Genomic DNA, 10530 nt, shown 5'->3' with positions numbered 1-10530 from the left:
TGCCAACTCCAGTGGTTTAACTTTGGCACAATGCTAAGTTCCATTCCTTTCAAGTATTCACTCCTATGTTACGAGAATGTGTGTATGTCAAAAAATATTCTTGGCTTCATAAAAGATTGCACCCATTCACAGGAAATCAGATATCTTCATTTCAAGAACTAAGTTTACTTAACCACTGTAGACAACTATAAAGGAAATACATGAGAATTTTAATCATCTGATTTAGAGAGTTTCCACTTAACATGCTGTGGCGGTTTCCAGCTGTCACTTTCATTGGTTTGTTCATCATCCTTTTTCTGATCATTTATTATCTCATGATCATCTTCATTCCCCTCAAACAGATCTATTCCTAACTCAGATCTTTGTTTTTCTGCAAACCACTCTCTGAACTGCTTATGACCAATATATGATTTAGCAACAAGTTCATCAAGATCTTTCTCATTAAGAAATTTGTGCTTCATGTAATAATCCTTAAGCATTGTAGTTCCAGTTTTAAATTTTTAAGTGATAGTCCACAGTCCCATTTCTTTATCTTTTTGCTTCCTCTTTGCCACCCCTAAGGTTTCCCCTTCCTCTTCTCTTTGGCTGTTCTCTCCCCCTTCTCCTAAAGGAAACCTTTCCATTCTTACTATTTGAACTGGAACTCTAATAGTAACAGTACCATTTTAAATTTTTATTTTTCCAAACATATGGTGTATCCCCAAACCAACTAACAATATCTGTTCTAGCAATCCCAGTTTCCTCAGCCAGCTTGTTATATTCCTCTGGCTATGGCCACTGCATTTGAACAAATGAACTTTTAAGTATGTGCAACTGCTCTGGTGAATTTTTACATTTTCTTGTGATAGTCACTGACTTAGGTGTTGCAGAGTCATCTTGAGGAGAAGATCAATCTTCTTTGTTAAAAATAGCATATTACTCCCCCACCAGTTATGTGTCAAGAAAAATTTTAGCACTCATTATTTACAAGATTTTGAATTCTGAATTTTTATCCCTCCCTCCATACACTCTTCTGAAAATGGCAGGCAGTTGGATATAGTTTATACATGTGCTGTCATATAAAAATATTTCCATATTAGTCACAGTTGTGAAAGAAGAAAGGGGGAAAACGTCATGAGAAAGAATAAGTGAGAAAATATGGTTCAATTTGCATTGACAGTTCATCGCTTCTTTATCTGTACATGGATAGTATTTTCCTTTGTGAGTCCTTTGTACTTGTCTTGGATCATTTTGTTCCTGAGAAGAGCTGGGTCATTCATAGTTGATCATCATACAATGTTGCTGATACTGTGTACAATGTCTTACCATTTCTGTTTATTTCACTTTGCATCAGTTTGTACAAGTCTTTCCAAGTTTTTTTTCTGAAATCTACCTGTTCATTATTTTTATTGTACAATAGTATTTCGTTATATTCATATACCACAACTTGTTTAGCCATTCCCCTATTGATGGGCATCCCCTCAATTTCCAATTTGACAAAACAAAAAGAGCTGCTATAAGTATTTTTGTATATGTGGGTCCTTTTCTCTTTTTTATGATCTCTTTGTGACACAGACCTAGTAGTGGTATTGCTGAATAAAAGGGAATACACAATTTAATAGCCTGTTGAACATAGTTACAAATTGCTCTCCAAAATGGTCGGATCAGGTCCTCAACTCCACCAACAGTGCATTAGTGTTCCAATTTTCCCACATCTTCACCAGCATTAATCAGTTGCCTTTTCTGTTATATGAGCCAATGTGATAGCTGTGACATGGTACCTCAGAGTTGTGTTAGTTTACATTTCTCCAATCATAGTGATTTAGAGCATTTTTTTCATATGACTATAGATAGCTTTGATTTCTTCATCTGAAAACTGCCTTTTCATACCCTTTGACCATTTATCAATTTGGGGATGGCTTTTATTCTCATAAAGTTGACACAGTTCTCCATATATTTGTGAAATGAGGCCTTTATCAGAGACATTTGCTGTAAACATTGTTTCTTACATTTCTGCTTTCCTTCTAATTTTGTTTGCATTGGTTTTGTTTGTACTAAAGTTTTTTAAGATAATAAAAATTATTTATTTTACATTTGTTAATGCTCTATATATCTTGTTTAATCATAAATTCTTCCCCTCCCCAAAGATCTGATGGGTAGACTATTCCTTGCTCTGTCACCATTTATGTCTAAATCATGCCAAAGGTCTGTCATATCTAACTTTTATAATACTCTATTTACTTCCTTAGTTTCTTACTTGCTTATTTTATGGTTTGATTTATCAAGTTCTTAGAGGAGGCAGTTGATGTCTTCCACTAGTATTGTTTTGCTCCCTATTTCTTCCTCTAATTCGATTTACTTTTCCTTTAAGATTGGGATGCTATGCCATATGGTGCATATATGTTTAGTATTGATATTGCTTCATTATCTATGGTATCTTTTAGCAAGATAAATTTTCTTTCCTTATCTTTTTTTAAAGTATATTTTTGCTTTTACTTTGAAATCAGGATTGCTACCCCCACTTTTTTTAATTTTTTAAATACAGACAAAGCTTAATAAATTCTGCCCCAGCCCCTTACCTTTACTTTGTGCATCTCTCTTCTTCAAGTGTGTTTCTTATAAACAACATATTGTAGGATTCTGATCTTTGATCCACTCTTTTATCCTAATCACATTACAGCTGTGATTATTACTTGTGTATTTCCCTCTATCCTATTCTTCCTCCTGTTTGTGCGCTCTCTCTTTTCACCCTTTCCCCTGTCACCAGTGTTTTGCTTCTGTCCACCACCTCCCCAGATCAGCCTCCCTTCTGTCAGCCCCCTTTACTTAATCTCCTCCCCTCCTACTTCCCTGTCAGGTAAGATAGGTTTCTATATTCAACTGCTTATGTATATTATTCCCTCTTTGAGCCAATACTGATGAAAGTAAGGTTCAAGCAATGCCCATTACGCCACCCCCAATCTTCCCCTCCAGTGTAATAGGTCTTTCTTGCCTCTTCATGTAAGATAATTTACCCACTATACCTCTCCCTTCCTTCTGCACCCTTTATACTCCTCTTTCTCATTCCTTAAATTTCTTTTTATGTCATTTCCTAAAATTCACTTTGTACCCATATGCTCTATGTATACTTCTTCTATCTGTACTATTACTGATACTATTTTTAAGAGTTACAAGTATAATCTTCTCATGTAGGGATGTAAACAGGTTAGCTCTATTGAATCCCTTGTTTTCTTTCCCCTTTTTACCTGTTTATGCTTTTCTTCGGTCTTGATATTGGAGGTCATATTTTTTGTTTAGTTCTGTTTTTCTCTTTACGGAACATTGAAATCTTTCTATTTTGTTGAATGACCATTTTTTTCCCTTGATGAACTATGCCCACTTTTGCTGAGTAAGTGATTCTTGGTTGTAGTCCAGATCCTTTGACCTCATATACCATGAGGTTTCTTTCTGGACACTTATAGTATTTTTTCCTTGACCTGATAGTTCTGATATTTGGCTATAATGTTTCTTGGAGTGTTTAATTGGGTGATTTCTTTCCTGAGGTGGTCTGTGGACCTCTAGTTCCAGGACATCATGGCAGTTTTCTTTGCCCAGATCCTCCTTTAGATTCTGGCTTTCAGGTAGTCCAATGATTCTGCTATAGTCTCTCCTGGATCTATTTTCCAGGTCAGTTGTTTTTCCCATGAGGTATTTTAAATTTTCTTCTATTTCTTTGTTCTTTTGAATTTGTTTGATTGATTCTTGACATTTCATAGTATCATTAGCTTACACTTCAATTCTAACTCTCAAGTTGTTGTTTTCCTCAGTTGGGTATTATACTTTCTTTTCTATTCAGCCAGTTGTACTCTTTAAGGGGTTGTTTTCTTTAGTGGATTTTGGTATCTCCTTTTCCATTTGAGCAATTCTAGTTTTTAAGCAGTTTTCTAAGCTATTAACTCTTTTTCACAATTTTCTTGTATCACTCTAATTTCTTTTACCATTTTTTCTTCTACCTCTCTTGTATGATTTTTAAACTCCTTTTTGAGTTCTTCCATGAGTTCTTTTTGGGCTTAACACCACTTTCTGTTTTTCTTTGGGTTTTGCCTGCCCATAGGTGTTTTGACATTGTCATTTGGGTCTGAGGTTTGTCTTCTCTGTCACCATAATAACTTTCTAGATCCTTTTTTTTTTGGGGGGGGGGGTTGTTTTTGTTTATATTTTTTGGCCTTTTTCCTTTCTTTTAAATTGAGCTTTATACCTTAAGTGGAAATAGCACTATCTCAGGCTTCTTGTGCCAGTGGCTGCAGGACCTGGCTGTTTACCTGGTATTTTGCTGTTTTGTTTCACTGATGTTATCCTGAGGCCCCCAGGGGACTCTCAAGTCTGGTTCTGGGCTGAGGGGGTGTGGTGGGGTGTGGCTGGCTCTGTTGGTGGCTGTCAGGGTCTATCATCTTACCTGGTGCTGAGCTGGGTCCTGTTGGTGATCTGGCATGTGTCAAGGCTTAGTGGGGTGTTTCTGTCTTTCCCTGTGGCTACACTGAAGTGGAGATCTGGCCTCTTCAGGATACCTGTTTGCCTAGGGCTACACTGAAGCATGTGGTGGTTCTAAAAGTTGAAGTCTTTGGGTTCCCCTGGCTATGCTAAGGCATGTGGGGGGTCCTGGTGTTGGCATTTGCCTGCTCCACCACACTGGGGCTGAGGATCTCCTGCTGGTTTGCTGGGATGCTGCCTATCCTGGAATGCATTCCACTTTTACCTGTGTGAGATGGACCTTTCTTACTGATAGTTAAAGTTTCTTGGGCTAGAAGATTACTTCACTCCATCTTTTTGCTGGTTCTGCTATTCCAGAATTTGTTTTGGGGTGCTATTTTATGGTTGCTTGGAGGTGATTATGGGAGAGTTACAGTGATTTACTGCTTACTCTATCATCTTGGCTCCCAGAACTCAAAGCTGCTTCTCCAGCTTCTTCTCTAGAACTTTTTGCATTGCTTTCATCTATTTCTCTTTTCCTTTGAAGCTTTCATTCCTTTCTCTCTATAAACCAGGCATCCATTTCTCTCTGGTATTTTGAGGAAACTTGCTTGGAAGATGTGCAGCTGCTCTGAAGTTTTCTCTTTAAATTTTCATGGAGAGGGACTTACAGGAGCCAAGATGGTGGAGTAAGCAGTAACTTGCTGTCCTCCCATATTCACTCCTGAAAAACCATAAAATAGCCCCCCAGAACAAATCCTGGAACAGTGGAGACAATGAAAACATGGGATTGAGCAATCTTTCAGCCTGGAAAACTTGGAGGATCAGCAAAAAAGATCTGTCTCACTTGGGTAAAAGCAAGCCAGCAGCAAGGTCCTGAGCCCTAGGGTTGTGGAGCAAGCAAACACCAACACCAGGATCCCCCATGCACCTTAGCACAGTCAGGGGAATATGTAGAACTGAGTCAAATTAATGAGACTACAAGCCATGCCCAAATTGACAAATGGTGAAAGGATATGAAAAGGCAGTTTTCAGATGAAAAAATTATCTAAATTACTATTAGAGAAATGCAAATGAAAACAACTCTGAGGTACTACATCACACATATCTGATTGACTAATATGTCAAAACAGGAAAATGATAAATGCTGGAGAAGATGTGGGAAAGTTGGAACACTAATGCACTGTTGGTAGAGTTGAGAACTGATTCAACTATTCTGGAGAGCAATTTGGAACTATGCCCAAAGGGCAACCAAACTGTGAATACCCTTTTTTCCAGTAATACCACTACTAGGTCTGAATCCCAAAGAGATCAAAAAAAGGGAAAAGGACCCGCATGTACAAAAATATTTATAGCAGCTCTTTTTATGGTGTCAAAGAATTGGAAATTGAGGGGATAGCCATCAATTGAGAGAACGGCTGAACAAGTTGTGGCATATGAATGTAATTGAATACTATGGTTCCATGAGAAATGATGAGCAGGCTGATTTCAGAAAAACCTGGAAAGGCTTACATGAACTGATGCTGAATGAAGTCAGCAGAACCAGGAGAACATTATACACAGTAACAGCAATATTGTGCCGAGACCAACTTTGATAGACTTTGCACTTCTAAGCAATGCAATGATCTAAGACAATTCCAAAAGACTAATGGACAATGCTATCCACTTCCAGAGAAAGAACTGTAGAGTCAGAATGAAGATCAAAGCACACAATTTTCTCTTTTTTTTCTTTCTCATGGTTTTCCCTATCATTCTGATTCTTTTTTCACAACATAACTAATGTGGAAATATGTGTAATATAATTGTACATGTATAGCCTATATCAGATTTCAGGCCATCTTGGGAAAGGGAGAAAGGTAGGAGGGTGAAAATTTAGAACTCAAAATTTTATAAAAGTAAATGTTGAAAACTAAAAATTAATAAATAATTTTTTTTAAATAAATAAATTTTTATAGAGTAAAGTTAGGGAAAGAATTCCCCAGTTGTTTAGGTTGTGGAGCAAAAATTGTTGGGGATTCTGCAGTCTTGTCACTAAGTTCTATAATGATAGTGGTATAAGCTTTGCTGTTGAGATTGATATACTGATTACTCTTGGACTTTCTCTGATTATGGCTTCTGTCACTAAAGCACTTTTTGATCTTGCCTTTAGTCAAGTGCATTATTTTTGGAAGCCTGATCACATCTGAATCATGAAGAAACTTATTTAAGGTACCTAACTTTCAATTCTGCCAGCTGTTTTTTTTTGGCCTGGATATGAAATGAATTGGGATTCACCAACAGAGTTTCATGCTCAATTAACTGAAGAGTTGGGAATGGGGCTGGAGTTGCAGCTCCTGGTTTGTTTCTGTCATAGGCTGAGCATTTTGCACCTGACTTTTCTGCAAATGAGTTTGATTTGGAACTCCTGCAATTGACAAAGCTATAAGTATCATTACTGACAACTGGTTAGTACCAGGTACCATAAGGACCAGATCTGGTGGAGCAACTATTTGTCATGTATATAAAGTGGAAGGTAAACCATTACTAACTGCTGAAATGTGTATAGGAATCACTGTTATTGTTTGTGGTACAGTATGCATCATGACACTGAATGGTTTACTCCTTGCCTCCTCTACTTCTTTTGGAGTCCAACTAACACCATGGCTCAGGCATTTGGCTGAAAACCATATGTTGATCTGTTCCTCTGCATATTTTGTTTGAGCGCATAGAACTGTAATTTCAGACATTGCTGGATAAGGGAATTTGTTGTAGGTATTGAGCAAAAGGGGATTATTTTCCATAGCAGCATTATAGGTGGGGAATGCTATTAAGAGGGATTAAAACCTTTGGAATCAAATTTGAATTCTGATGAGCTGATATGGCTGCTGTTATCACCTGTGCTAGCTTAAGTTGAAGAACGCTGCTGGGGTAACTGCTGTGTTTGTGGTATGTGGGTGTATACTATTTACAATAGGAGTATTTGTATTAGACTAAGATGATGATGATGATGATGATGATGATGGAGTTGGACTTTTGGCCATTTCTTTGTGACCTGATTTAGTATCATTCTTTTTCTCTTCTAGAATGTCTTACAGAGTTACAGAAAACTGAAATCCACTTATTCTCAACTTTATTTTTCATCGCTTTCATTGTAGGAATTTTGCTGGCAGAAATCCCTGATGAGGGAGTTTCTGTAGGTTCTACCTCATCTGACTTCTTCTCTTCAACAAAATTACCATCAAAAGTCAGATCATTAATTGTTTGCTCAAAGATTGTCTGATTATTTCATTTCACCATGATTAGCTTAAAATTCTCTTCTCCAGGATGATATTTCAAGTTATGCTCAAAAATGCATCATATCTTTCAGTAAGAAAATTACATTCAACATAAACATAAGATAAATCTAACACTATATTGGAATGCTTTGAATCTACATGAAAGGTAAATATGTTAAGATCTGGTGTTCGAAAAGTGCAATATTTACATTCATATCCACCTTCACCGTTTTTTTACTGTGTTGATTGTCAGAATCTACAAGTTCTTGAACACTTTCTGCTGCTGCATTTTCTATTGGTGTAAACACAGGGGACCTTCATCCAAGTCTGATATCAGTTCCAGGTGCAGATCCTGCTCACTTGCAAAGACCATGCAAGATGTTGTTGATTTTGTTTTGCTTGCCATTCTAGTTCTGAGAAAGAAATTTCAACTGTGATTAGAAAGCAATCAAGATCAAACACCTTCAGTTATATTCATTTGAAAAAATGGCTTTTGGTTCTATAAGTCCATCCCATTTGCAACTTTTTCATAGTGCGATCAAGAAAAGAGCTTGTAGTTGGTACTTGCAAAGCTGAGTTGCTGAAATCCAGTCTCTTACCATATCTTCTCCACTACTCTATCCTTCAAAGAAGTAGAAAATGCCATAAAGTTAGAGGAGTTTAGCTCCAGCCATTACTAACCACAAATACCAAATTATCCATGCACCTTTTCCTTGAGAGGCCACTGTTCCGTCGGTGCCTGGATCACCTGCTATAACTGCCTTCATGGGCTCAGGTATTCCTTGTGGCCCTCCCACTGCCCCCATCTTGCATTTCAAACCAACTTACCCCTGCCTTTTTAACTTCAGCTCAAATATAATAGATTTTGCTCCAGTAACTTGTTTTGGTTGAATTTTGTAATTTTTTTCTAGCTCTATCAAATAATTTTGGTAGTTTTATTGGTATGGCAGTGAATAAGTAAATTAAATAGAATTGTTATTTTTATTATATTGACTTGGCCTACCCATGAGCAATTAATATTTCTCCAGATGTTTAGATATGTCTTTATTTATGTGAAAATTGTTTTGTAATTGTTTTCATATGGTTTTTGGGTTTGTTTTGGCAGGTAGATGCCAAAATATTTTAAATAATCCACCGTTATTTTAAATGCAATTTCCCTTTCTATCTCTTGCTGCTGGATTTTGTTGGTAATATGTAGAAATGCTGATTATTTATGTATGTCTCTGTTTCAAGTGTGTTTCTTATGAATAATATGTTACTGGGTTTTGAATTTTTACAATTGGGGAAAATTATACTGAGAATATGTTTAGTGAAATATAGGATTTACATTTTTGGTAAAAGGCTGAATATAATCCAATTGGTACATTGGTGATTTTTATTCATTGCCTCAACTTTTCATTAATTACCTTGAATTCACTTCTAAAACCCTTGTAATCTATTTTTCTCTCAACCATTGGACTACAATTGGTCTCTCCCTCATAGCACTGATTTCTTCCTGGCTAAATCTGATGAAAATTTCCCACCCCTTATCCCTCTAGATCTAATAGATTTTTGCACTATTAACTACTTTATCTGCTTGATTTTTATCTTCTACCCATGGTTTACATGACACCATTCTCTTGGTTTACTTCCTACATATATGATTAATCATCAGTTTCCTTTCTTGGTTCACCATCTATCTCCTGTTCCCTATGGGTCTTCTTTTTCTTTTCATTCTCTTTACTTTTGATGATATAATCACCTTCTATGAGTTCAGTGATCATCTCTATGTAGATGATTCCCATGTCCTGCCCCAATGCCTATTTTATACTCCATACTAGGAGTCTCTCATTGCCAACTGTCTCCTGGACATCTCCACCTGGACATCCCTTAGGCATCAAAGATTCAACAGATCAAAAAGAGTTCTTTATCTTCCCCCTCATTCCTCTCATCTCTCTTCCCTATTGCTGTTGAGATTATTACTATCTTGTCATCAAGGTTCACAACCTCAGACTCAGATGTGACTATGTAACTCCTTTGCTTAAGAATCTCCAGTGGCTCTGTTTTCCCTGGGGTTATAATAGAAACTCTATTTGGCACATTTATTGTTCTAGTTTTATTTATATTTCATGTTAATCCCTTCTACAAACTTTATATTGCAGCTAAACAAGTCTATGGATTGCTCAAGAAACATGCTATTCTATATCTTTCGACACCTTTGCATTTGCTGTCCCCCATGCCTGGTATGTAATCATCCCACTTCATAAAATCCTAAGCTTCCTTCAAAACTGGGATCAGGTAGGGTGCCACCTTTTACTAAAAGATACTTTCAAGTTTCCTATGTGATAATACTCCCCCATCAAATTACCTTGTGTTCATCTGTTTGTGTGATCCACTAGTAGAATAATAAAGATTATTATGGAGAGCAGTTTGGAACTATGCCAAAAAGGTATAAAATTGTGTATACCATTTGAACCACTACTAGGTCTGCATCCCAAAGAGATCAAAGAAAAAAAGAAAAGGACCTATAAGTACAAACATATTTATAGCAGCTCTCTCTGTGGTGACAAAGAATCGGAAATTGAGGGTATGCCCATCAATTGGGTACAACAAGTTTTGGTATACAATTTTCATGATATACTATTTTGCTATAAGAAAATATGTGCAGAATGATGTCAAAAAACTTGGGAAAACTTATCTGGATTGACGCAAAGTGAAATGAGCAGAACCAGGAAGACATTCTACATAGCAACAACAGTATTGTATAATAATCAACTGTGAATGACTTAGCTATTCATAGCAATACAATGATCCAAAACAATTCCAGAGGATTTATTATGAAAAATGCTTATCCACCTTCAGAGAAAGA

The 10530-nt window shown here is 36.7% G+C and overlaps 1 pseudogene; it reads right to left on the bottom strand.

Annotated features, from left to right (window-relative positions):
* Positions 1-206: 206 nt before the first annotated feature.
* Positions 207-8088, bottom strand: LOC118840151 (annotated as a pseudogene).
* Positions 8089-10530: the final 2442 nt, after the last annotated feature.

The sequence above is a fragment of the Trichosurus vulpecula genome, chromosome 2 (assembly GCF_011100635.1).
Source record: "Trichosurus vulpecula isolate mTriVul1 chromosome 2, mTriVul1.pri, whole genome shotgun sequence".
Taxonomy (NCBI): domain Eukaryota; kingdom Metazoa; phylum Chordata; class Mammalia; order Diprotodontia; family Phalangeridae; genus Trichosurus; species Trichosurus vulpecula.
The sequence above is the reverse complement of the archived record's forward strand: the minus strand, read 5'-3'. Positions and strand labels throughout refer to the sequence as shown.